This window comes from Protopterus annectens, chromosome 12.part0 (genome assembly GCF_019279795.1).
Source record: "Protopterus annectens isolate FY-2018-M chromosome 12.part0, PAN1.0, whole genome shotgun sequence".
Lineage (NCBI taxonomy): Eukaryota > Metazoa > Chordata > Ceratodontiformes > Protopteridae > Protopterus > Protopterus annectens.
The window spans coordinates 1,012,266,719-1,012,291,875 of record NC_056746.1 but is presented as its reverse complement, the minus strand read 5'-3'; the positions used below and the strand labels follow the sequence as shown (position 1 = coordinate 1,012,291,875).

At 38.1% G+C, this 25,157-nt stretch overlaps 1 protein-coding gene across 2 annotated transcripts in view; it reads left to right on the top strand.

The window, feature by feature from the left end:
• The window catches only part of TSHZ2 (teashirt zinc finger homeobox 2), a 1,160,839-nt gene that overhangs the window by 4,634 nt on the left and 1,131,048 nt on the right, over positions 1-25,157 (top strand). The gene's annotated exons all lie outside the window — the stretch shown is intronic.

Below are 25,157 nucleotides of genomic sequence, written 5' to 3'. Positions count from 1 at the left end.
AGTCAGGGATGGAGTCAGTTTTTGCTGAGTGAGTCTTGCTGAACTATGAACAAATGAATGAAAGAGAGAAATATTTTACTGTACTGCAGTGTTATTTTTGAGAGTTGGGCACAAAACCCCACAAACAAATGCATATGGGATGAGACATATCTCTCAATAGTCTTAAATTTCACTGTATGTCCAGACTTTTTCTTCGTATTTTTGTTCTGCTCCTCATAAAGTTTGTGGTTTTCTGACAAACCATTGAGGATTGCAGTCACTAAATAGAGACACACATTTGAATTTCAGACTTCACATTTTTCAGAAAATATATGCTAATGCAAAACCTGTTAGTGTATCGATGTTCTTAGTTTATAAGAGCTTTATTTAAGCTGTGTCCCTGATTTGGGGATTTTATCCTCCCATTATTTTTTTGCTTCATCCACAGTTCTTTTGCTATGAAGCTGAGAGGGATGGGTGAGGAGAGAGTTCTATATTTTGCATTTTTGTTTGTTTTCAGATGTTTTACTTTCAACTAGTGTCTTTTATTCACTCAGCCTTTGATATTAAGCTCCAGTGATTTCTTATCCGAATGCACACGTCTGGCAAGAATAGTCCCTACTTTAGAGACATGTGAGATTATTAATGTTTACTTCACGTGTAGCAGAACAGGTGACTGGACATGCTTATTAATGTCTTATGCCACACCAAAGATACTCCAGTGCCAGCCACTGAGCCTCTCATGGGCCAGCATAAAATGTTATGAGCCCTAGTACTATCAAAAGAGTATGCACGGACATTGTAATTTAGCTGATTTATGATATAGTTCCAAAAGACGTGTTGCAGATTAATTACAAATATATATATTTTGGCTTCAGCACAGTAGACAAATGTGTGTGCTGATGTATTCTTTAGGCTACATTATTAGATGAAACACCTTTACTAATAGACATGTAATAAGGTTTTGTCTTAACAGTGCTTTGTCAATCACATATAAGTGGTGTGTCCTGCCTCTCAAAATTGTCATATGTAGACCTTTGCACACATCATAGGTTCATAGGTTGGTATTAGGCTATTTGCCCAAAATCATTTATAAGCCTAGTCAGAATGTGTTGGCTTTCGCCACCCCCTTAGATTAGTTCCCTGTGCCTCTGTCCAGAAGAGCCACTGAAGTGATCCCGAGGTAAACTTTCTGTTTCCCATCCACTCGTCAAGGTTTCTTTTGAAGAGTGTTAGCGAGGAGCTCTGCCTAATGCAGATTGGGATCTTGTTCCAAAGCATGGGAAGTCTCTGTGACAGGAATCTATCCCTCCAGCATGTCCTATTTATTGTTGTGGTGAAGTTTAGATCCCTAGAGCATGTGACTTGAGGGGATAAGGTTGTCTTTAGGTGGAGCATGTCCATCAATTCTGGGTTGGACATGGCCTTGCATGTCAGGCAGAGATCACCTCTGAGTAGGCGGTATGCAACTGAGTACAGCTGGAGTTTCTTCATTTGAGCTGCATAGGGCATCTGTTTGAGGCCAGTGATCCTCTTGGTGAGGTACTTCTTTGGTCTTTCCAGCAGTGGCAGGTGTTTTGTAAGGTACATCCCAAATGGGGCATTGCACTCTATGATGGGTTTGATGAGTGATGAGTAGAGAGGCACAAAAATCATGTTTAATGAAGTATGCTGTTGTATTCATGTATGAATTGTGCATTACAGCTCTTACAGATATCTCACTCTGACCTTTAGTCAGAATAGAAAACACGTGCTGAGGTGTTTGCAATCACAGTGCAGAGTTGCTCATTTGTGAGCAGAGTGCAACGTTTCCCATACTGGCCTTATATTGACCTTCAATACAGTTAGGTGTCTGCCATATACAGTGCTATGATCTTCACTCCTGTCTTGGAAATCATCACGCCTTGACCCTGCCTTCATCAGCAGATGTTGTACTGGTCTTATTGTTTTATGATATGTGATGTTAGACAATGATTAGCACTAGCTGCACCATGTATGTATCTGCCACAATGGAATTAATGGCCACTGATAAGGAAACTCCCAGGGCATGATCAGTGGACCTGCAGTATAGCATACATGATTAATTGACGGATGCCTTGGTGTGCAAATTAGCAGCACAAGAGTTATTTCAATGTACGCTGTCTGTATCACTAGACATTACTGACCACCATAAGTACACATTCCTCAGTGAAGCAAATCATCTTGTGAAGTATGCACTGATTTCTGAGAAGTAATTTTAGACTAGCTGAGTTTGAAATAAATCTTCATGGATGCAGAGAATCTTGTGGATGCATTAATATTTTTCTTTCTTTCTTTCTTTCTTTCTTTCTTTCTTTCTTTCTTTCTTTCTGCCTGTCTTTCTTTCCTGAAGGTAAAATATGTCAGTGTAGGGGCTGGGTTGTACTGTGGCAGTTAATCTGTTCATCATCTGTGTTGAACAGCTATGAATGACTTTATGGTATTGTGGGCTGTGCAGTATGTCCATGTGACACATACCTGAAATCCATGTGCCTTGGGAAGTAAAACTGAATTTTCTGGCATGTTATACATAGAGCATGTCTTAATATTTCTGACTAGAGTGTCCTGGGAGGTGTTCACTGTGGCACTGTCTAATGTGACTATACTTGAAATGCCTTATCACTGTTTGCTAACTCCTTCGTCCCAAGTGTGGTGGATTGCAGCTCTGTAATTTATCCTTTTATGTGTTAATTTATGAAATTATTTTGCATATATATATATATATATATATGCACACAACATTACACACATACCCATATATCTTGCATTTCTCCCTCTCTCTTTGTATTTAAAATAAATATGTATGAAAAGAGAAGTCTCATCACAGAGAAGTGTGAACACAGAAACAACAGCGAATGACCCCATCTTTATGCACACACAAACAACTTGGAGCATGTATACTGACACTGGCGAATGTTTTTTACAGTGCCCACATATGACCTTACATGGCTCCCAGTAGCTTACAGACTGCATATATGTGGCTGTGGCTGCAGAATGCATGGTTGACCTGAATATCAGTAGCCAACAGTAACAATAGCCATTAGAACATCAGCTCAAAAAGCAGGCATTAGAGCTTTGTTAAAATTCACATCAGTGTAAGTTAGCATACCTCTCAGCTGTCCAGAGTTTCACAGAATGTCCAGATTTGTGACCCATATTTTTGGTCTATTCCTCATAAAGTCTGTGATTTTCTGGATTTTTGTGGCAAATCAGTAAGGACTGAATTCAATAAATAATGACAGGCATTCGAGTTTCAGACTTTATGTCCTTCAGAAAATGTATGGTAACACAATATGTTTTATTCTAGCAACTTTCTAAGAGCAATATTTAATATTTGTCCGTATTTCTGAGGCTTTATCCCTCCATTATGTTGGACTTTGTCCAGATTTATTGTGCTGAGAGGTTGAGAACTATGCTAGTCAGTACTTATTGTGAGCCAGCATGTGTCACTCTGTCAGTATCTGGCTGTATTTCTGTCTAGTAAACTCTTCAGTTCTTTAGGTACTCACCATCTTGTACACAACATACATATGTTTTTACCTGTTTGTAACTGCCTGACTTGTATACCCATTTACCCAGCTTTGCCTGTATACCCATCACCAGTTTGTGTGTATTTTTGCACGCATGTACATCAGCCCACAGTTTATACACAAAGATATATGTACACCCACACACATATACACACATACACACAAACATACAAATATCTGTTTGGTTACCTATATAAAGACTATCTTTATGGCTGTCTTCCTACCTGTCTCCCCAATGTCTTGTTTTTCAGAACTGAAATTTATTTTGAAAAACAGTATATTTGGACGGAGATAACACTATAACAGATTAATACACCTTTCTTTTGTTGTTGCTTTCCAGCTTGGGGACTTCAACTCAGTATGGAACACTTATTTTCAGAAGTAGCGTAGCAGAAGCAGGTAGAACTCCTTTTAACTACATAACAGAGTAATCTAGTCTATATCATATGAAGGATGATCCAGTAAATCTTTAAAACAAGTATAGATAACCCACTGCCATTGCTTTTACAGTCCTTCTGAATATGTCATATACGAAAATAGGTCAGTTCTGTTTATGGTCAGCTGTGCAAACTGGCATTTTCAGCCAATGCAGCAAGAACACTCAGTTGCCTGAACAGACTATTTCAGTGGAGATTTCTTCTTGTCCTACTGTGGCATGGACCCTCTAGCTCAGTCCAGTAGTAGCACTGGTATAGCTATTGGACACAGCATAGCCCTCTTAACAGAGCTTGTGTGATGGGAGGAAGGGGCAATTGCACACAAGAACAATCCATACAATGCAACTTTGGTAACTTGGTCTAAAGCTGAGACTGTATGTACTGATTTTGGTTTTACAAAACTGATTTTGACTTTCTGCTAAAGTTGTACTAAGTGGTTCTTTGCACAGTTGTTTTGTTTTAAGACTTTTTGGTATTTTGACCAGTTTCAGCAATATCGTTCTAATTTTCTTTACTTTTTATTTGGTGCAGATGCATAAAATAGTTCATATTAGAAACAATTATGTAGCGTTGTGAAAAGCCAAGGTGTGGAAAAGTGATGCATACTTTGCATTCCACAAAAGATTCAAAACTGTCTCACTGGATGTGTAGCATAATATGACATACATTCATCTGATCATAAGACTGATGGGATTCTTCTTGTCTCTCTGATATTTGTAGCTGCACTAAAACAACTATATTCTACATTTAAAAATATCAGCTGTCTAGGCTTAAGCACCTGTTCAATAACTGATTTCCCCTAGTGGCCACCCTCTCTGTGAAAATGTAATTCCTTATGTTGATGCTGACCTGTTTTCTCCTGATGTGCTGGTTTTGTCCCTTCTGTCTGCCATATCCTTCCTTTCTAAAGATGTCCTATGATGTTCCTTCCCATTTTTTTCCTTATCTAACCATATCGCTGTACCACTTTGTATTATATTTAAGGTTTAAATCTCTTAAGTCTGTCTTCATGTAATACTTTATGTTACATATACAATACTATAGTTACTTTTCTGTATACCCTTGACAGCACTGCTGTTTCCTGTTATTTTTTATAAAAAGATTTGTTAACTGGGTTAGTAGGATTGTCACAAACCCTTTTCAGACATGACTCAGGGCACAAAGTTTCAGTTAAGGTTTTGACTAATGCATTGCTAAAAGAGTAAATGTAACACAGTCTTGTAGATATGAATGTGATTAGTGGATTTAGTTAATATTATGTTTTATTAACATTATACATAACTGATTTCTTATGTTGATACAATGAGTGGATACAGAAAAAGGGAGCAGTATCACGGCGAAAAATAGTAGAGGGGAATGGTTTGGTTAAAAGCATAAGTAATGATTTAGGGAGAAAGGGAAGAGGATGCATGGAAAGAGGAATTACAGTTAAAATAATTAATTGCCAAAACATTTGCTTTTGATGGAGGAATCAGGGTAGGAGCACAGGCAACGTGTAAAGACTTGAAAGTTAAGGAAGGTTGTGATGTGTTGAGGAGTGGGATTCCATACTGTGAGTAGGTTTAGAAAGCGATCTTTTGGTGGAAGAAAGAAAAAAAGAAGACCTTTATAAACAGATACAACCTGAGGATGAGGAACATAAGGGGGGTATTGAGAGGTAAAGTAAGTAAGCTTGTAGGCCAGAGGCAGAGCAGAAGTCATTTGTAGTATGGCAGTTTTGTATGAGTTACTGAGGGAGGTAAGAAGGAAGGTATGAGAATAGATTTGTCAGTGGAAAGATGAACTTCAGGTGTGAGGTGGTCATAAAATTTACAGTACTGTTTTAGTCTCTAAAGGGCTTCTGTAAAAGTAGATTCAACATGGCAGTGAAATAGCTGGTGGGGAGGTTCAGATTCTTATAAGAATTAGTAGTGAAGACTGTATTTATACAGAGGCCAGCTGTATAGGATATTTATACATGTATGCTTAAGTTTTGAATAGTATGTATTGTATTTTTTCTGTCATTTAATGTTACTATGTTGCTATGTAACTAGTAATAAGGGCCATGAAGCTGCTTTTGAAGTATTTCAAGTTGAGGTGCTGTCTTTACCTTCCCTAGAAGGCCTTCACAATTGCATATGTTTCTCTAACTGTAGCCCAGGCAGTGCTTAGTAAATGGACACACCCCTCCCCGCTAACTTATACTGTAGTGTTTGATTTGCATTTGCAGATACCATCTCTCTCTGTGCCTGATGGTTTAGGTTTTCCATGATGAAAATACTGAAAAAGTACTTTCGCAGAGTAACATGTGCCTTTTCTAATTCAAAACAAAATTTGAAGTAAATGACTGTGCTTAGCTTTTGGATGCACTGTTAGTGATGCTTCCAGAATATGTGCTGTGGCCCAGGGGACCTGTTGAAGTGACTTTTACAGGCAGGTACATATGACAAGTCATGTAGCTGTTTGGTCTGTGTTTCGGAGCACCACAGAGGAGCACACAAGATATGCATGTTGTAAATGAAGTGGTAGGGCTCTCAGCTGTGTCACACTTGTGTATGTTGTAAATGAAGTGGTAGGGCTCTCAGCTGTATCACACTTGTGTATGTTGTAAATGAAGTGGTAGGGCTCTCAGCTGTGTCACACTTGTGTATGTTGTAATTGAATTGGTAGGGCTCCCAGCTGTGTCACACTTGTGTATGTTGTAAATGAAGTGGTAGGGCTCTCAGCTGTGTCACACTTGTGTATGTTGTAAATGAAGTGGTAAGGCTCTCAGCTGTGTCACACTTGTGTATGTTGTAATTGAATTGGTCGGGCTCCCAGCTGTGTCACACTTGTGTATGTTGTAAATGAAGTGGTAGGGCTCTCAGCTGTGTCACACTTGTGTATGTTGTAAATGAAGTGGTAGGGCTCTTAGCTGTGTCACACTTGTGTATGTTGTAAATGAAGTGGTAGGGCTCTCAGCTGTGTCACACTTGTGTATGTTGTAAATGAAGTGGTAGGGCTCTCAGCTGTGTCACACTTGTGTATGTTGTAAATGAAGTGGTAGGGCTCTCAGCTGTGTCACACTTGTGTATGTTGTAAATGAAGTGGTAGGGCTCTCAGCTGTGTCACACTTGTGTATGTTGTAATTGAATTGGTAGGGTTCCCAGCTGTGTCACAGTTGTGTATGTTGTAAATGAAGTGGTAGGGCTCTTAGCTGTGTCACACTTGTGTATGTTGTAAATGAAGTGGTAGGGCTCTTAGCTGTGTCACACTTGTGTATGTTGTAAATGAAGTGGTAGGGCTCTCAGCTGTGTCACACTTGTGTATGTTGTAAATGAAGTGGTAGGGCTCTCAGCTGTGTCACACTTGTGTATGTTGTAAATGAAGTGGTAGGGCTCCCAGCTGTGTCACACTTGTGTATGTTGTAAATGAAGTTGTAGGGCTGTCAGCTGTGTCACACTTGTGTATGTTGTAATTGAATTGGTAGGGCTCCCAGCTGTGTCACACTTGTGTATGTTGTAAATGAAGTGGTAGGGCTGTCAGCTGTGTCACACTTAGTCGGTACAAGATTAGTGATTGCTCAGTAATGTAGAAAGGAAGGTACTGGATATTGTAGGTTGAACACATTTCTGAACAAAATTTCACAAATTTCCTTGGGTATCTGGGTAAACTGTGTACACCAGTGACTTTTTTCCTCCATTTCTATAGTTCTTTTCATACTGAATCATGTTTCCATTTCTGTTCAACTTCTAATATTATCATGTCAATTCATGATTTAAACTTAATCTTGTCAGACTTTTTCTCTGAGCCATCAGATAACTTTCCGCATCATATTTATGCAGGCAGATACCCCTACGTTTACCTGCTCTTCATGATCTGGATCCATGTGTTAGAGGGACGCAGGCTGAATGTTGAATGTGTGATGCAGCAGAGACCAGCAGTGGTCTTATGTGAAGGGCAGAGTGAGGCAGTCATGCTGGATGATGCAGCATTCTGTTCCTGTCCACTGTAGTGGTCACCCCTTAAGATTTCTCGTTGTGCATTTATGTTCAGATGTTTGGCTTGAGTGTCACAAGTACCCCTGCATTTTAACTGGTTCTTATTGCAGTTCTACACTTGGCTGTTAATGGGAGAGTATACCAACAGAAATGTCTGTAATGTTGACACAGACAAAATCACTGTTTGTCAAAAAGGTCATCTCAAATGCTGATGCATAGTTTCCAATGATTTTGGCTTACTGTAGCTTCACCTATTCAGGTAACATGGGTGATGACACTTCTGTATACATGCACATTTTTAAGGGCAGGCATACAAAATACCCCTGCCCATAAAAATCTCTTACACCCTTGTCCCTTACTCCACTAACCGTGTACTTGGCTCTAGCAACAAATCCCTACTAAACATGTCCAAGTCCAGCAATACTGTAGGGAACTCTCTATTCTCAAACTATATTGCTAGAATCTGGAATACACTACCCACTGATATAATAACTACTAACAATCTATCCAACTTTAAACAAAAACTCAAGTGCCACCTATCCAGAACAAAACTATACTCCTGTAATAGCCCTGGCTAGCTTCCCTGTCCTACAAAATTATAAACCACACAGCCTAAATACTCACACCAGTATGACTAAGTGCAAATCCTCCAGTAATTTGCACCTTTAGCTATGTGATAATTTGACTATCTTTGTAATTCATGAGGAAACTATTGTTTTGAGAAATTACTAAATAACTTTTAATTATATGCACATAATAGACAACCATGTGCATGCAGAAGCTTACTTGTGAGTATGTGTTGTAAGCTCTCTTAAATCAGTGTAAAAACCTGCCAGTGTTATCATGTCTATTAATTCTATTGTCATGAAAATAGTATACTAACTCATGTGATATATATGTTCTCTATCTGTGAAGCTTTTATCCCCGGGTCTCCGCTGAAAAAGGACTTGTGTCCAGTTGGACTTTTCCAGTAAACAAATGTAAAATAAATAAATGTACATGGGTCCTGACACTGCTATCTTGTACATGGACAGGGTACCTGACTCTCTTCCTGTGAATATGAATATGGACACTGACATTGACCTTGTGCAGATGGACATGTGCAATGAGATGGTTCCTGTGTATATTAACTTGTGTACTGACACTACTCTTGCCTTTGTGGACATCATACTTAACTCTATTGCTTTCAATAAGAACGTGGACACTGATACTGCTCCTTTGTGTACATATATGTGCCCTGATATTGTTACTGTGTATTTGGGTATGACTTCTAAATGTTCTTCTCTTTATAAATACATGAGATCTGATGGTCTTCCTACATGTATGGAAATGGTCAGTAGCACTGTTCCTGTGTATACAGACATGGGTACTGACACTCCTCCCATCCTTATTTATCATCGCAGGACCTAACACTGTTCGTGATTGGATGAACACACATGGTGACACTGTTCCTGTGTATACAGACATGGGCATTGGCATGGGCATTCCTCCCATCCTTATTTGTCATCGTAGGACCTGATGCTGTTTCTTTGTAAATGAACACAGATGGTGACACTGTTCTTGTGTATACAGACATGGGCATGGACTCTTCTCCCATGTTTATTTATCATCACAAGACCTGACATTGTTTCTGTGTATATGGACACGTATGGTGACACTGTTCCTATGTATACAGACATGGGCATGGACACTCCTCCCATGTTTATTTGTCATCGCAAGACCTGATACTATTTCTTTATAGATTAACACAGATGGTGACACTGTTCCTGTGTATACAGACATGAGCACAAACACTCCTCCTCCCATGTTTATTTATGATCACAGGACCTGACATTGTTCCTGCGTATATGGACACAGACATTGACATTGTTGCTGTGTATACAGACATGGGCATGGACACTCCTGCTATGCTTATTTATGATCGCAGGACCTGATACTGTTTTTGAGTATATGGACACAGATGGTGACACTGTTCTTTTGTACACAGACATGGTCACAGACACTCCTGCCATCCTTATTTATCATAGCAGGACTTGACACTGTTCCTGTGTATACAGACATGGTCACAAATACTCCTGCCATGTTTATTTATGATCAAAGGACCTGACATTGTTCCTGGGTATATAGACACAGATGGTGACACTGTTCCCGTGTATACAGAAAGAGGCATGGATTGTTACACTGTGATACTTGCTGTGTATATGGGTAGAGATAGTCACACTGTGTGACATTGTACCTGTGCATGTGGACATGACATGTCACACTGTGACACTTTTTTCGCTGTATACTGACCTGAGTTGTCACACTGTGACACTGTTTGTGTACATTTATGGAAATGAGGTCACATACTGTATGGCACTGTTCGTTTTTAAATTGCGACACCATCTATGTCTATATGGACATGGCTTTTCACACTTTGACATTGTTCTTATATTTATAAACATGGCTGTCACACTGTAACACTTCTGGTGTATATGGACATGGATAAGTTTTCACTTTGCATAAAAACATGGGCTTGCACAGTTTGATACAGATCTCATGCATATGGTCCTGGGCTGTCACACTTTGTGAAACCATTCCTTTATATAATGTCAATGGCTGTCACACTATGATGCTGTTCAGTTGTATGCAGTTACCAGCTGTTGCACTGTGTGACACACTATATATATATATATATATATATATATATGGACATAACTGTTGCAATGTGCCATAATGTTCCTATCATGTGGACATGAACTATCATACTGTGGCACTGTTCTTTTTTATACTGACATGGCTTGTCAGATTGGGGCACTGTGTTTATGTATATGAACATAGTCTATCACACTGTGTCACTTTCTTGTGTATGTTGACATAGGTTGTTATACTGTGTGATACTGTACTTGTGTATATGGATATGGATATGGCTGTCACACTGTGACACTGTGCCTGTGTATAATGACATGAGAATTGACACTGCTGTTTTGTATATGAACATGGTAGCTGAACTGCTGCTTTGTGTATGCATATGATAACACTGTTCCTGTGTATATCGACATGCACAGTGACAGTCTTCATACATATATGGACAGGGCACAGATAGTTTTCATGTGTTTGCAGAAGGGGGCACTGGTACGTTTTCTTTGCATATGGATGTGGGAGTTGTACACTTTTGGTACTTGTTTTGTTTCTGAATATGGGGACGTGCGCACTGACATGATTCCTTTGTAAAAGGACTTGAGTGAGGGCAGTGTGTTCCTTTGTATGTGGGAGTCAGCACTCCTGTTCTCTTCACAGATTTTGGCAATTACCATTTTCTTGTTTATAGAGACAAGGGCATTGACACTGTCCTTTATATAGGGACATGACTGCTGTCACTGTTCCTTTGCTTAGGAACATGACTGCTGTCACTGTTCCTTTGTATAGGGATATGAGGAATGACATTGTTCCTTTGCATAGGGATGTAAATGATGACACTGTTCCTTTGTATAGGGGCATGAGTGCTGATGTGGTTACCATTCCTTTATATACGGATATGATGAATGATGACACTGCATTTGCATAGGTATATGTGTACTGACACTGTTTCTGTTCCTTTGTAAAGAGACATGAGTGGTGACACTGCTCCTTTGTATAGGGGCATGAATGATGACATGTTCCTGTGTATAAGTACATGAGTGCTGACCACTGTTCCTTTGTATAGGGACATGAATGATAGCACTGTTCCTTTGTATAAGGAAATGAATGATAACACTGTTCCTTTGTATAGGGACATGAATGATAACACTGTTCCTTTGTATAGGGACATGAATGATAATACTGTTCCTTTGTATAGGGACATGAATGATAACACTGTTCCTTTATATAGGGACATGAATGATAGCACTGTTCCTTTGTATAAGGAAATGAATGATAACACTGTTCCTTTGTATAGGGACATGAATGATAAAACTGTCCCTTTGTATAGGGACATGAATGATAACACTATTCCTTTGTGTAGGGGCATGAATGATGACATGTTCCTGTGTATAAGTACATGAGTGCTGACCACTGTTCCTTTGTATAGGGACATGAATGATAGCACTGTCCCTTTGTATAGGGAAATGAATGATAACACTGTTCCTTTGTATAGGGACATGAATGATAACACTGTTCCTTTGTATAGGGACATGAATGATAACACTGTTCCTTTGTATAGGGACATGAATGATAACACTATTCGTTTGTATAGGGACATGAATAATAACACTGTTCCTTTATATAGGGACATGAATGATAACACTGTTCCTTTGTATAGGGACATAAATGATAACACTGTTCCTTTGTACAGGGACATGAATGATAACACTATTCATTTGTATAGGGACATGAATGATAACACTGATCCTTTGTATAGGGACATGAATGATAACACTGTTCCTTTGTATAGGGACATGAATGATAACACTATTCGTTTGTATAGGGACATGAATGATAACACTGTTCCTTTATATAGGGACATGAATGATAACACTGTTCCTTTGTATAGGGAAATGAATGCTGGCACTGTTTTTTGTATAGGGACATGAATATTGACACTGTCCCTTTGTATAGGAAAATGGGTGCTGACACTGTTCCTTTGCTTAGGGATTTGAGTGCTGACACTGACCTTTTTATGTGGACATTGGAGGTGACACTTTATCTCTGTGTTTGGACTTTGGCCAGTATGCTATTTCTGTCTGTAGGGTCATGGGTACTGGGATTCATGATTATCAGTGAAAGGGTTATTCTTTGCCAGACAAATGCACATACTTGATTCACTGAACACAATTGTTAGTTTTTTTTTTTTTTTTTTTGCAGGGGCTAACCCTAACTTATATATACTAACTCCATGGTCACACAGAAGTGGAGAAAATGCAACAATCTCATTTGCTGAAAGTGGCTTTCAGTGATTCCGTTTTCATGCTGCCTTCTGTCAAAGCACGATCCTTTAACAAACGTTAGTGTTCTTGGGTACTGACATTGTCCCCTTATGTAGGAATGTTAGTGCTAACAGTCATAGCCGGCCTTAGGCATAGGCCAACTAGGTGGCCACCTTGAGTGCCAGTGTATTAGGGGTGCTTTTCCAGTATTTTGGTTACTGATGCTGTACTTATGTTTATAAATATAGGCACTGACACTCTTTCTGTGTGTTTGAACAAGAGCTCTGACGCTACTTCTGTGTACATTAACATTGGAGCAGACCCTGATGTTGTGTATATTACATATATTTTTTGCTTATTAACCAATTCAAAGAAGTTATCCAGTGGCTGCATGTTAGCCAGAATTAGGGAGAAAAATAACAATAGGCTAGCAAAGACTTTTTAAGAACTAGTGTCAGAAATGAACAGTGGTATGCAAATAGATATGGCATATACATAACTAATCTGAAGCAAAAAAAGTCAGAAACTAAAAGTAAGTACTATAACTAAGTGGTGAGCTTATGTTTCCAGTTTTCAAATAATGCATATAGACTGAAAATTAAGCAGGACATAGTAGAGGAGTAGGGACAGAGGAGAATGAAGGACAGGTGAGAGAGTCACTTACAATGCTGTAGATCAGTGAAGGCGGAAGAGTGCAGGACAGTTTAAGACATAAAGCCCACAGCAGCTTTCACCTTGTGAATTTACAGCTAACCCTTTAAATGCTGCATAAGCCTATCTTTACATTTGGTCAGGAGAAAGACAGTCCCAGAGATCAGGCCCTAGAGGGAAGGAGGCTTGATCACCCAGTTTCTGGTAGATTGTGAGGTACTGAAATCTAACAGCACCTCCCTTACTTAAGTATAGTGCACAGGGAGGTAGTTTGGGGCAGGTAAGGAAGTGTGTTCAAGGTATTATCTTTGGTTGAAGGGCTTATGGGTGAGAGTGATAGCCATATATGACACAGACATGGCTGCACACCCAGTCTCCCCAATAGCAGGAGAGAGGGGAGTTGCTTTCCTGCATCCTGTTATATTATATAGTTGCCTGCAAAGCTGATACAATGACTGTTTCCAAAATGAGTCAGCTGGTATTGTGCGCTCCTCACTTATTTCTTACTTTGGCAAATTTCTGTTAACTCAGAGCTGATCATATATTTTCAGGGATACAGGTCACTGTTGCTTGCTAGACTGGTGTACAGAGATCCCACAGTTAAATATTTAACATATGTTGTGACGAGGTGATTAGAATACTGGACCCCTTATAAACTTAAACTGTAGGGGCAAAAAAATTACTTTTAGAAAAAGCTTTGGTCGCATTAAGTCCAAACCACATCTTTGTACCTCATCTTATAAGGATTTGTGTATAGCTCGATCAATAGTGAAGTTTTTGTAGCAATTTATATTTAGATAAAATGTAAGAAAATATAGGCCGAAGCATAAAACATGCTGAATGCCTCCATTTGAAAAGGAATTCAGATGGATTTCAGCAACGTTACACACCTTGCCTTGCAATATAATAATTATCTCTGAATTTCATTAAAGACAATGAATGAATTTTCATTAAAACATAGAAAATATACACTTACAAGGAGTCTTTTGCATCTGTCTTATTCATCCATCATCTTGTTTTACTCTTACGTTGGCCTGTGTGACTTGAAGCTATATTCATTTGGTCTTTATAGTATGCACACAAAGATGTTTTGTTATTTGGGCCTTTGTATGAAGTATATCCATAGGAATTCTAAAAATGTTAATGTCTGTCACATAAACCGCAGACAAATGGTCCAGATGCAGTTTCATATTGGTAAGGCAGTAAAACCAGCACAAACAACAGAATGTGTCCGCACTTCATGTGTGGCACAAGAAAGGCAGAAAGTTACTGTAAAACCACAGAAGTGACAGCAAAGTTACATTATAACTGGCAAAGTCCTGAAACATTTAAATTCAGGCAGCTTGGGACGGTTGCCAGCCAAGGCTGCCATTTGCATTACATTATGTTAACTGCTTTTTGATGGTTTGAGGACAGGATTTTTCTTACCTTCTGCTACAGAAGCTGCCAAGTGAACGCATGCTACAAGACATGTGATCCCTTCTCAGTGAAAAGCAAATGGTCTTGACTGAGTTACTGTTTTTCTTTTTTTCTTTTTTCAAAAATACGTTTCAGATTTGTTGTGTTCACAGATTACTTAAGTAAATAGACTTCATAGAAGCTGGTTATTGTCTATAGACTTCCTGTTTTTTTGTCCTTCTAATTCAGAATAAAAAGAATCACCACAAATAACACTTTCACAAGTAAAAATAAGCGGTTCAGGCACACCAAGGCTGGCTCAATGTCACAGTACTTTATTAATTAAGTAAAATCACCCCAAGCGCATTCGCCCTGCCACAATGCAGGGCTTTATCAAGTGAATAATAATAAAAATAACCACCATCACTTAAATACCCTTTTGGCTTAAATAGGCGCCAAACTTCCTTAAAGATACATAACCTAAAACATAAAAAATCATGTTCACATAGTTCCGTGTAGTTTAAATAAGTCCTCCAAAAGGAGTGATGGTGGTTGTTTTTATTATTATTCACTTGATAAAGCCCAGCATTGTGGCAGGCGAAAGCGCTTGTGGTGATTTTACCTAATTAATAAACTACTGTGACAGTGAGCCAGCCTTGGTGTGCCTAAACTGGTTATTGTTTTGTTTTTATCCTTCTAATGCTTAGTGATAGAAAAGCAAATCGTTCTCTGATTTTGTCCAGCTATATATATTTTATATAGTTTCTTACTGTTGCAATTGTTAAAGTTACTAAACTTTCTGTGAGTTTTCTTTCTTTGGTTTCACAACATTTTATAGCTTGATAGAGTTATTATATTATTATATCTTGATACATAATGCATATGCATTATGCATATGTAAAATAGATCATCTGAATAATAATTAAGTAATGTACTATATCTTTTTATTAATTAGTATTTATTTGAGCTTCATATGAAGTTACATCATTTCTACTTCCTCAAATAATTAACAGAACTCCCTGTATGTCTGCAAAGTGTTTCTCTAGCTCTGTTACCTTTTTATTTTCAATAACTCTGTCACTAAACATTATTATCATTGTATCTTTCTTTTGGTATTGTTTTGCAATATTTTAAATATTTTATCCTGCTGAAATTTGCATCATACTGAATTTGCTAATATTTTTCAATTTGTAACAAAATTGTAATAATTGTATTTTTCCAAAATGTTTGTACTTTTTCTTCTGTGGAGCTTTTCTCCCCAGACCTCCACTGAAAAGTGATCTTTTAGGCTCAGACAGACCCTTCCAGTAACTAACTAACTAACTAACTAACTAACTAACTAACTAACTAACTAACACCATCCCAATAACTAAGTAATTAACCAACTAACTAAAATATTGAGTAGTTATCCTTTTGGGCAGTCTTGTTTTATAAGCATATTCTGAACATTTCCTTGTAGCAACCTTAAATACAGCTGTGTCTGCTAAAATCATCTAACGACAGAAACCAAAAAGCATTACAGTAAGACATCAAATAATTTCATTATTCTGATGAAGTCCTGCATGTGGTGAGATGAAAGCATTTTTTTATTTTTTTATTATTAAATACTTAAAAGATCTTGAAGCTTGTTTCGGTGTTTTTTTTTTGGGGGGGGGGCAATTTATTCTAAAGGATACTTCATCTTTTAAGCAGCATTTTTTATTCTTGTCTTTTAAATAAAAAATAAGCAAAAACTAAAGTTTGACTCCAAATACCTTTACTCATTTTTTAATGGACAAAATAGTGGAAGTTAAGTGCACTCTCTTGGTTACTGTTTATTGTTTGTCCTTTATGGTTCATTACTTACTGAGCAAACATGGGGGTAAAGGAAATGCATAGTCAGTGTAGTTGTACTGTAGAGTAGTAGGGCATTGAGAACTTTCACTAGGAGTTTCTTATTTCATTTCCCTTTACTGAGAAATACATTCATTCCATTCTTTATTCTTGCTGTTCTGTAAGTAGTTTGCTGACTTTTTGTGCAGAAGTAGTTGAAATATAACATATACTGTTCTTAAGCTTTCCACCAAAGTTACAGAAAAATAATAAATAGTTACTAAAACTTTTTTGGCACTTGCACTCTTGACAGCTAGAGTCTATCCACTTGTGTGTTGAGTTAGTGTTTTGTGTTGTTTGGCAAATGTATTAATCAGATAAATCAAAGTTGTATTTGGTGTTTATGCAAGAGCTTAGCCACGCATGCAAGATGTGTGCCATAGCATACACTTCTTATGAATTAATTATTTTTGCTGCAGCATTCACTTATTAGAAACTACTTACTTTTTGCAATGAAAATGGATCTACTAGAATTTAGAAAAAAGGGTCATGATATATTTATCATGCTTTTAAACTGATTTGTAACCCTCTCATTTAAGCATTTTTTATTTTATTCTGAAAAGGTATATTCTTCAGAAGAGTCAGAAACCTCAAATGACCAGGGTGTGTTAGGGAGGGGGTTACATTTTTGAAAGTGGTATGTAAGTAAGTAACAGTTCCAGAAATTATGGCTACTACCTGGCTACATGTATGTAGCACAACAGAATACAAAATCTTGCCTTAATTATGTTTAGCCCTGAGTTAATATCTTAGTGTCTCAAATGCCAAATCCTTTTCAGTCCATTTTACTTGCTTGTTTATTGTTAAGCAGGCTTTATTGCTAAGCAAGCCGTAGCCTTTGGAATAATTTCCACTAAAATGCTGAGGAAGTGTGAAGATGAGTGATTGTGTTTGTGAGTCCACTAGGAATACAACTGCATTAAAAACAAGATGCAAAATAAATGCATACACTTGGCACAGTGGTTGAATTTATGCATCTGTTATGAGTGACCCAGCTTTGAAAATGAACTTTGATCATTAGAGAGCTACAAAAAGTAATGAAGGAAGAAGAGCAGGTTATGGACTTGAGTTCAAAGATGAACAGCAGCTCTCCCTTGCCTGAGGGAAGGTAAGGAAGTGCATGTGTGTGTGTTGGGGGGGGGGGGTGATGGTACAGGCTATGTCACTGCACAGTGAGCCCATGGAAGAGGACAATAGGTATCCCTCTGTAAAAGTAAGATGAATTATGCTTTTAGCTGTGTTGATGTGTGTGTTGATTCAGTTCAGAGGCTGGGAGCTCTCCCTGACTGAAATCTTATTTAGGGTTAACATAACAAGTGTGTATGGCAGATTTAGTGCATAAGCTGATTGATACCATCTTGTGAGAGCTGGGAGGGGTAATGATACTGGTTTGTGTCACTGTGCCATTTATTTGTTATAGATGAAGTGTCTGCGTGCATGGCAGATATGGTGCATAGGTTGGTTGATACCATCTTGTGAGGGTTGGGGGTGGAGATGATACTGGTTTGTTATCTCTCTACAATAAATCTGTTATAATTGCCATTTTTGTGTGTATGGCACGTATGGTGCATAGGCTGGTTGATACCATATTGTGAGAGTGGGGGGAGTGATGATACTGGTTTGTGTCACTGATGCCAGTAGTCTTTCATGTGTGGGGGTGGAAGGGTAATGATACCGGTCTATACTGTTATGAGTTTAGATATGTGGTACAAACTGGCAGCTCTGCCTTTATGAGCATGGATGGCTGATAATGCTGGTCTGTGTTGGTGTGCACTGACTCTAATGTAGGTAGCAGGAGGTATGAGCATTTTTACAATTCACTGCTTTTATTTCTTGATGTGGAGGTTAAAGTCTGCAACCATGAGAACATAATGCTTCATGGAAGTGTTATGCCCCATCCCAAAATGTTTGTGATATTTTAGTCAGTGGGCCAGCTCCTTAACTCTCTTACACAGTGTCCCGGATAGATGAGAATAGCCAAGCATATCATGGAGGAGTTGTGAAAAGACAGAAATTGTGTCAGTGACAAGTGCATGTACAGTAGGACTATACTGCAGGAAAAACATTAAAAAAATAGGAAAAAGAAATTACTTTATCGTACGTACAAAAACAAAGTTGTTTAGTGACAGGCATGAAATGATGCAACAGGCAGTGTGTGTGCCTTTGTGTGTGAGGTGTGTGTGTGTGTGTGTGTGTGTGTGTGTGTGTGTGTGTGTGTGTGTGTGTGTGTGTGTCTGGGTGTGGGTGTGTGGATGTGTGTGCACGCGCGCGCATGTATGAGTGTGTGTGTGTGTGTGTGTGTGTGTGTGTGTGTGTGTGTGTGTGTGTGTGTGTGTGTATGTTTGGGTCCGCTTCATAATGTCAACCCGCAGTTCATTGACTGTCAAAACAGCAAGATCAAAATGCTGTAATTTTGCAAGCACAAACTCCAAGAACATCGTATATCCTCTCTGGGAAAGTAACCACTTGGCCACCAACCATAAAATCACAAACGGTAGCAAATTATACCCCCCCCACACCCTCCTACTTAAATACACCGACATCACGATTGCACTACAGGAGAGAAAGGGCACAGTTCACCATGGTGGCATTTTCTTCTCGCCATTTTGAGAGTCGACGAACTGTGGGTAGACATTAAGAAAGAGACCCGTGTGTGTGTGTGTGTGTGTGTGTGTGTGTGTGTGTGTGTGTGTGTGTGTGTGTGTGTGCGTGCGTGTGTGTGTGTGTGTCTGTGTGTGTTTGTGTATGCATGTGTGTGTGCATGTTCATGTATTGGAGTAAAGGTGCTAAGCTGAGCCATTTATCAGAGCATTGATTTAGTTCTTCCTTACTGGTAATTGGTTAAGTATCATTAAGCTCAGACGTATCTGTTTTCAGAGGTGACCTAAGAACTTCTCACATCAGTCACTAGCTGAAACTCATGCTATGCAAACAGAAACTGTGGGAGACATACCCATGGTTTGATGCTGGGTATAACAAGTTAATTAAAGAATTGTTAAGCAAAGGTATGTGAAACCTAAATAGCTGTCAAAGTCCCTTTGAAAAATATTTGCCATTTTTTGTACCTAAGTGTATATTTTCTTCTCATCTTATGGCTCACACCCTTTCCTGTATGTAGATATTGACCTCTCAACCAATCGGGGACAAATTTAAACAGAATCAGGGACAAGTCATGAAAAAATCAGGGACAATCAGGGACACTTTTAAAATATTAATGCTATTAACTTGAAACATTGACAAAAATCAGAGCATATGAATTAATACACATTTTCTTAAGTAAAAGAAGTCTATAACTCTTAATTATTGTCATTATTCATTAAGTGTAATTCACCACCTTTCCTCCAAAAGTCACTAGTTTTAGAAGTGATTAAGAGGGACAGAGCTAAAATTTGAGTCAAAATCAGGGACGTCCCTGAAAATCAGGGACAGTTGAGAGGTAACTAATTTGATTGATTTGAAAACTACTTTTTTTACTTTATCTGTTCCTCTTGAATTTTCCGCTGCTAACATTAGATAAACACAGCATTAGTGGAATATTTGGCAGTGTACAGCAAGTATTACAGTTTTATGAGCTATGGTGCTTAACTTACCAGACATTCTGCCCTGCACAGTCTGAGCAAAGTCACAAATGGCCAGCCAAAGCCCTGGGAAAATGAGGGAGCAAGACTCTGACCACAGTTTAGCATGTCTCTTAAGTCATAATGCGTCATAATGCAGGCTGCCAACGTCTAATTGTCATACCTCTCCTCTGACATCAGCTCTGTGGTATTCTGGGATCTGTAGTACAGAAATATCAAATGTTAAGATGGCAGTATTTATACACTGCATTTGACTGGGATGCTGATTAGTTTTTAATCATGAGGAGAAAGTTAGCATCAGCTCCATATCTGCCAACTGTCAACATGAGATCCACTGTGCTAACAGTTACAGATATTAGACTTAGGGTGTGTTGTCTTCCTTTACTCCCTCCCTCCCTTCTGTAATATTCAGTAATTTTGTCCAGCTCACTGTTAGTGATGGATGTTGTGGAGTTCAGCGTCTTGCTATGAAAAGGGATCACAATGTAGCTGGATATTCCAGATTGCAAGAACATTTCTTTCAAGTCGAGGTTGAAAACCCATCCAGAATCAAGGGCCTATATTCCTTACTTCATATTATCTGCATTTTATTTTGCACCAGTTATACTGTTGGATTGTAGTCTTGAAAGCAAATACTGTTTCTGTAAAATCTTTTTAATTCTGCAGTCGGTTTTATTAAATCTGCACATCTTGCCTTAGCATGGTATTATAATGATATATGTTTCATTGGTGTTTATTATCTGCCTTCACTCTGTGTACGGCAAAAAAGCAAGACGGCGCTGTACATAATAAGCACCCAGATCCCATCTGAAAGTTCTGCAGTTGCCTTTATGTTGGTGCTATAAAACATCAGCAAGGTGTTTTTCGAAATATTGGGCCTGTTTTAAATAGCAGTTATTTTTGAAATGTAAAATTTATTTGTCATAGTCGCTTAACTTTCATGACATCTCTACATTTAGTGCAGTAGCTGCTTTCACTGGTTTTTAAATAATTAACAAAATGTAATTGTCCATTATTTTCCTGATTTTTAGTTTAACTCGTATATTGCCTTTCTGTTTACTTACTGGCTGTTGCATATCCAAGTACATGGCAGTGTAGACTTGGCATTACAGAGAGTATATGGAAACAGGCCTGAGTAACTCATTAAGTGACAATCATATGTTGAACTTTTCTGAAAGAAGGAATAATATGCTGCTCAGGTAGCAAAGTTAATTATATTTAGACATTAGAGAGAGAGAGTATCTTGATAAGCGAAAGTTTGCTCTCAGCAGTATATTGGCAGTACAGCAAAACTGATGAACTGCTTGCAGTCACACAAGAGTGGTGTGATTTCAGTCTTGTTCTGCAAGGTATGTGATACAGTGCACTTTATTAGGATGCCATAATATATATATTCATTAGCCTCTGCTGATTATCTCAGGCACTTACCTTTAACCTGCGTAAACCTAACAGATATGGCCTGAAGGAATGTGTTAAACATTTCTTCACAGTCACAGCTTGTTCTGCTACTTCTCTTAACTATATAATGTGAAGAGTGACCGACACTTTGTCATTGTGACTGGGAACTTCAGGTAGACCTACATGGCATTTAAAAAAACATGGCAAAGTGCTTGTAAAAATTGTTTCTTGTAAGTCATGCCCAACTTTCATATTAAGTCCAGATTTGTATGTGGGAAGAAATAGTTATGTGATGTCAGATGGGACTCGCCGTTGGCTGAATGCTGTACGGCGGTGGGAAATGTTAACAAACAAAGGCTGCTCATATTGGCAATGATCTGAGCATTTTTCTCTTGCTACTTTATTAAGAGACAAGTGTACTCCGAACTTGTTACAGTACAGGACCACATTTTTTGTACAGCTTTTTCTCTGATGGGAAAAAACATGGAGTTGACATCAAACATTAATGCCCATAGCAACTTTGATCTGTGTGCCTTTGTTTGTCTTCTTACTGGACTTACTGGCAGTGCACTGATAAAAAGACAAAAAAAAATGGGACCAGAAAAATATAAAACTTAATACTTTTAATGCCTTTAATCCAAGAATTAAGCACTTTCGTTCTTTACAAAATAGGACTTCATCAGAATCAATTAAGACCTCCACAAGTGCAACTTATATATTAAGTCACTAACTGAATCAATTAAAATTTAAAGAACCCTGAAGCATGTAAAAACCACTAGATTATAAATGAACTTTTTTTTTAAAACATATGCATTTTTTTTATATGTATGTTTTTAAAAAGTTCATTTATAATCTAGTGGTTTTTACATGCTTATATTTTTCTGGTCCCGTTTTTTTTTTTATTTTGTCTATCAGTTGACTGCCAATACAATATATTTTGTTTTTTTTTTTGTTTGTTTGTTTTTTATTTATTATATCATTTTACACCATGTCTTGTTCTTACTGGATGTGGCATCAGAAGCTGTGCTATAGTTACAGAAATGGACTCCTGTCTAAAATAACACCATTTGTGTCTGGTCACTGGGATAAACCAATCAGGAACTCCTCAAGGGGTAATTTATTTTAATAACTAAGAGTTAGAGCTTGTTGTTCTGTATTATGCAAGTAAAGTAGAGTATCCTGCAACATTCACAAATTTTGGATGATTTTAAGGTAGCACAGGTATACAGGTAATGGTGAGCAGAAAAAAACGTGCATATATTTAAGAGGTATGCAGGTATGCAGCTTGCAGAAATGTGTTTGTCAGGGAAACAATCTGGTCTGTTGAGCAATCTTTTTAGAAACATGTTTGAAGGTAGACCTTTGGTGCCAGCATTTTAAGGCATGATTTCTGGTATGATCACCGATGCTGTCTGCCCACATTAGTATTGAGTTGTGATTTATAACATCGTGTCATTTCTGTTTCTTTATTTAATGTTTTGTAAGCATGCTTCCTAAGTGTCTGTGAATTATTCCTGTAAAATGAGCTTGCGTTTTCACAAACTAGAAACAAATTTTTCTACTTGTTATAATACAGAATTATCAAAAAAAGACATTGTTGTTTTTGGATCACAGCTTAAACAAAATAGTTGGTAAATGTGATAATGATGTAGGTAAAGAAAAACTTCCAACAATATGGTAGAACTAGAAAGATGCATTCACTTGATAATGGTATCTCAAAGTCATCCCCTTATTACTGATGTGCATGTGATCAACTCTTGGTACAGGTCTGAGATTTTGGTCATCTGAGTCTCTTTTACTCTACATCTTTCCATTTAAAGGAGATGTTGCAATAATGTAGTTGTCTGTGGTTAAGTAATTCGCACTCTGAACAACAGATGGGTGTTACTGGGAGGTAAAAATAACACTGACAATGAAAAGTTCAACAGGGAAAAAACAAACCTTTTTTTTATAGTATCATTTCTATGAAGTCCCTGTCTTCCGTGTATGTCTTACACTGGCTCATTGTTGGACTCCTTTGTTAGCTATTGATTACTTTGTATCTTTTGAAAGAATTACTTGCCACTGCACTAAGTAATGACTGCTTTTTGTAAAATCATAGCTTGCAAGACATTGTCGGACCTTAATGTAATGTTTTTGGTTTTAAGTGTTTTGGATAAAGCTGAAGACGACTTAAGGTTCAGGCTGAGGTGTAGCATTGTAATTCAGGAGTTGGGCTATAGAGCTTGAGCTCTGACTGTGAATGTTGTCATATGACCCTGAGTGTGTCATGTAAGTTGTGTCATGGATATTCAGTATAAAATGAACTGGAATGTCCTAGGAAGGGTATCTGCTTATCACAATGGGGTAAAGGCAGTCAATATACCAAAAATGAGAATAAACGGTAAAAAAGAAAGGTTGCCACCTCTGACAAACATTTCTGAAGAGAAGAGTAATTGTGGATCTTGGGCTAACATGTTTATTGTAGGCTTTTTATAGTAGTTTTCTCTAACTGTTAGAAAGCATACGACTTTTTTTTTTTTTTAAAAGAAGTGATTGTTTCTTGCTATTTCTAATGTTGCAGGATGAGATGCATCATCTCTGCTTCCTTAGGGCATGTCACAAGACCCAGAATCTGTTTCAAGCCCACATGCCGACATGACCCACTCATTCCCATGCGCTGTAGCCACAGAGAGTGTCAACAAGGGAAAGAAAGTTCACAGGTCATAGTTCATCTCCCATATCCAAGGTGCTCTGTGCTTACTGCATCAAAAGTGGGTTTTGGTGAATTGAAGTTTTCCGGGGATGGATCTTACTATGGGCTTTGTATCTTTTCTCTCAAGGACAACTCTGCCAAAATGCAGCTCTCCATTTCTGATGTAGCTCAATTACCGAAGCATCTTAGTGAAAACTGCAGGATGCACATGCAGTTTGCAGTTCTTTCTCTTATTTTAGGAAAGGGTACAAAAGTGCGTTCTGACATTTTGTAAACTGAATTTTTAACTTTAATAACGATCTGTTTCAGTTCAGCAGAAGTAACAGATGCCCCAGTATATGTTAGGGTTCCATTTGAATAAAGTGTATACAACAAAGCTGTAATGGTTGTGCGGTTTCTCTGATTACAGTCACTGTATTGCTGTCACAGCTAACATATCCCTTTGCAGGAACCAGCAAGAGAGCATTCTTTGTAAAGGGCAAGCCCAGTGGTAACCAAACTACTTGAACTGTAAGATAAACAAGTACTTATTCTGCCTTCTTATGGAAGTAATGCAAATAGGAGAGGGTGCCATCAAATGAACAGATTAAAAAACATGTGAAATAGTAACATCGTGGCAAACAGGAGCCTACCAGCAATTAACAGTAGTCATAACACATTCCTATTGATGTGCCTCTTTTTAAAAAAAAGCAGTTCAAGATATAAAGGCAGTTCATTGATCCAGGATTGTTAAAACATGAAAGAAAAAATAGCTACTTT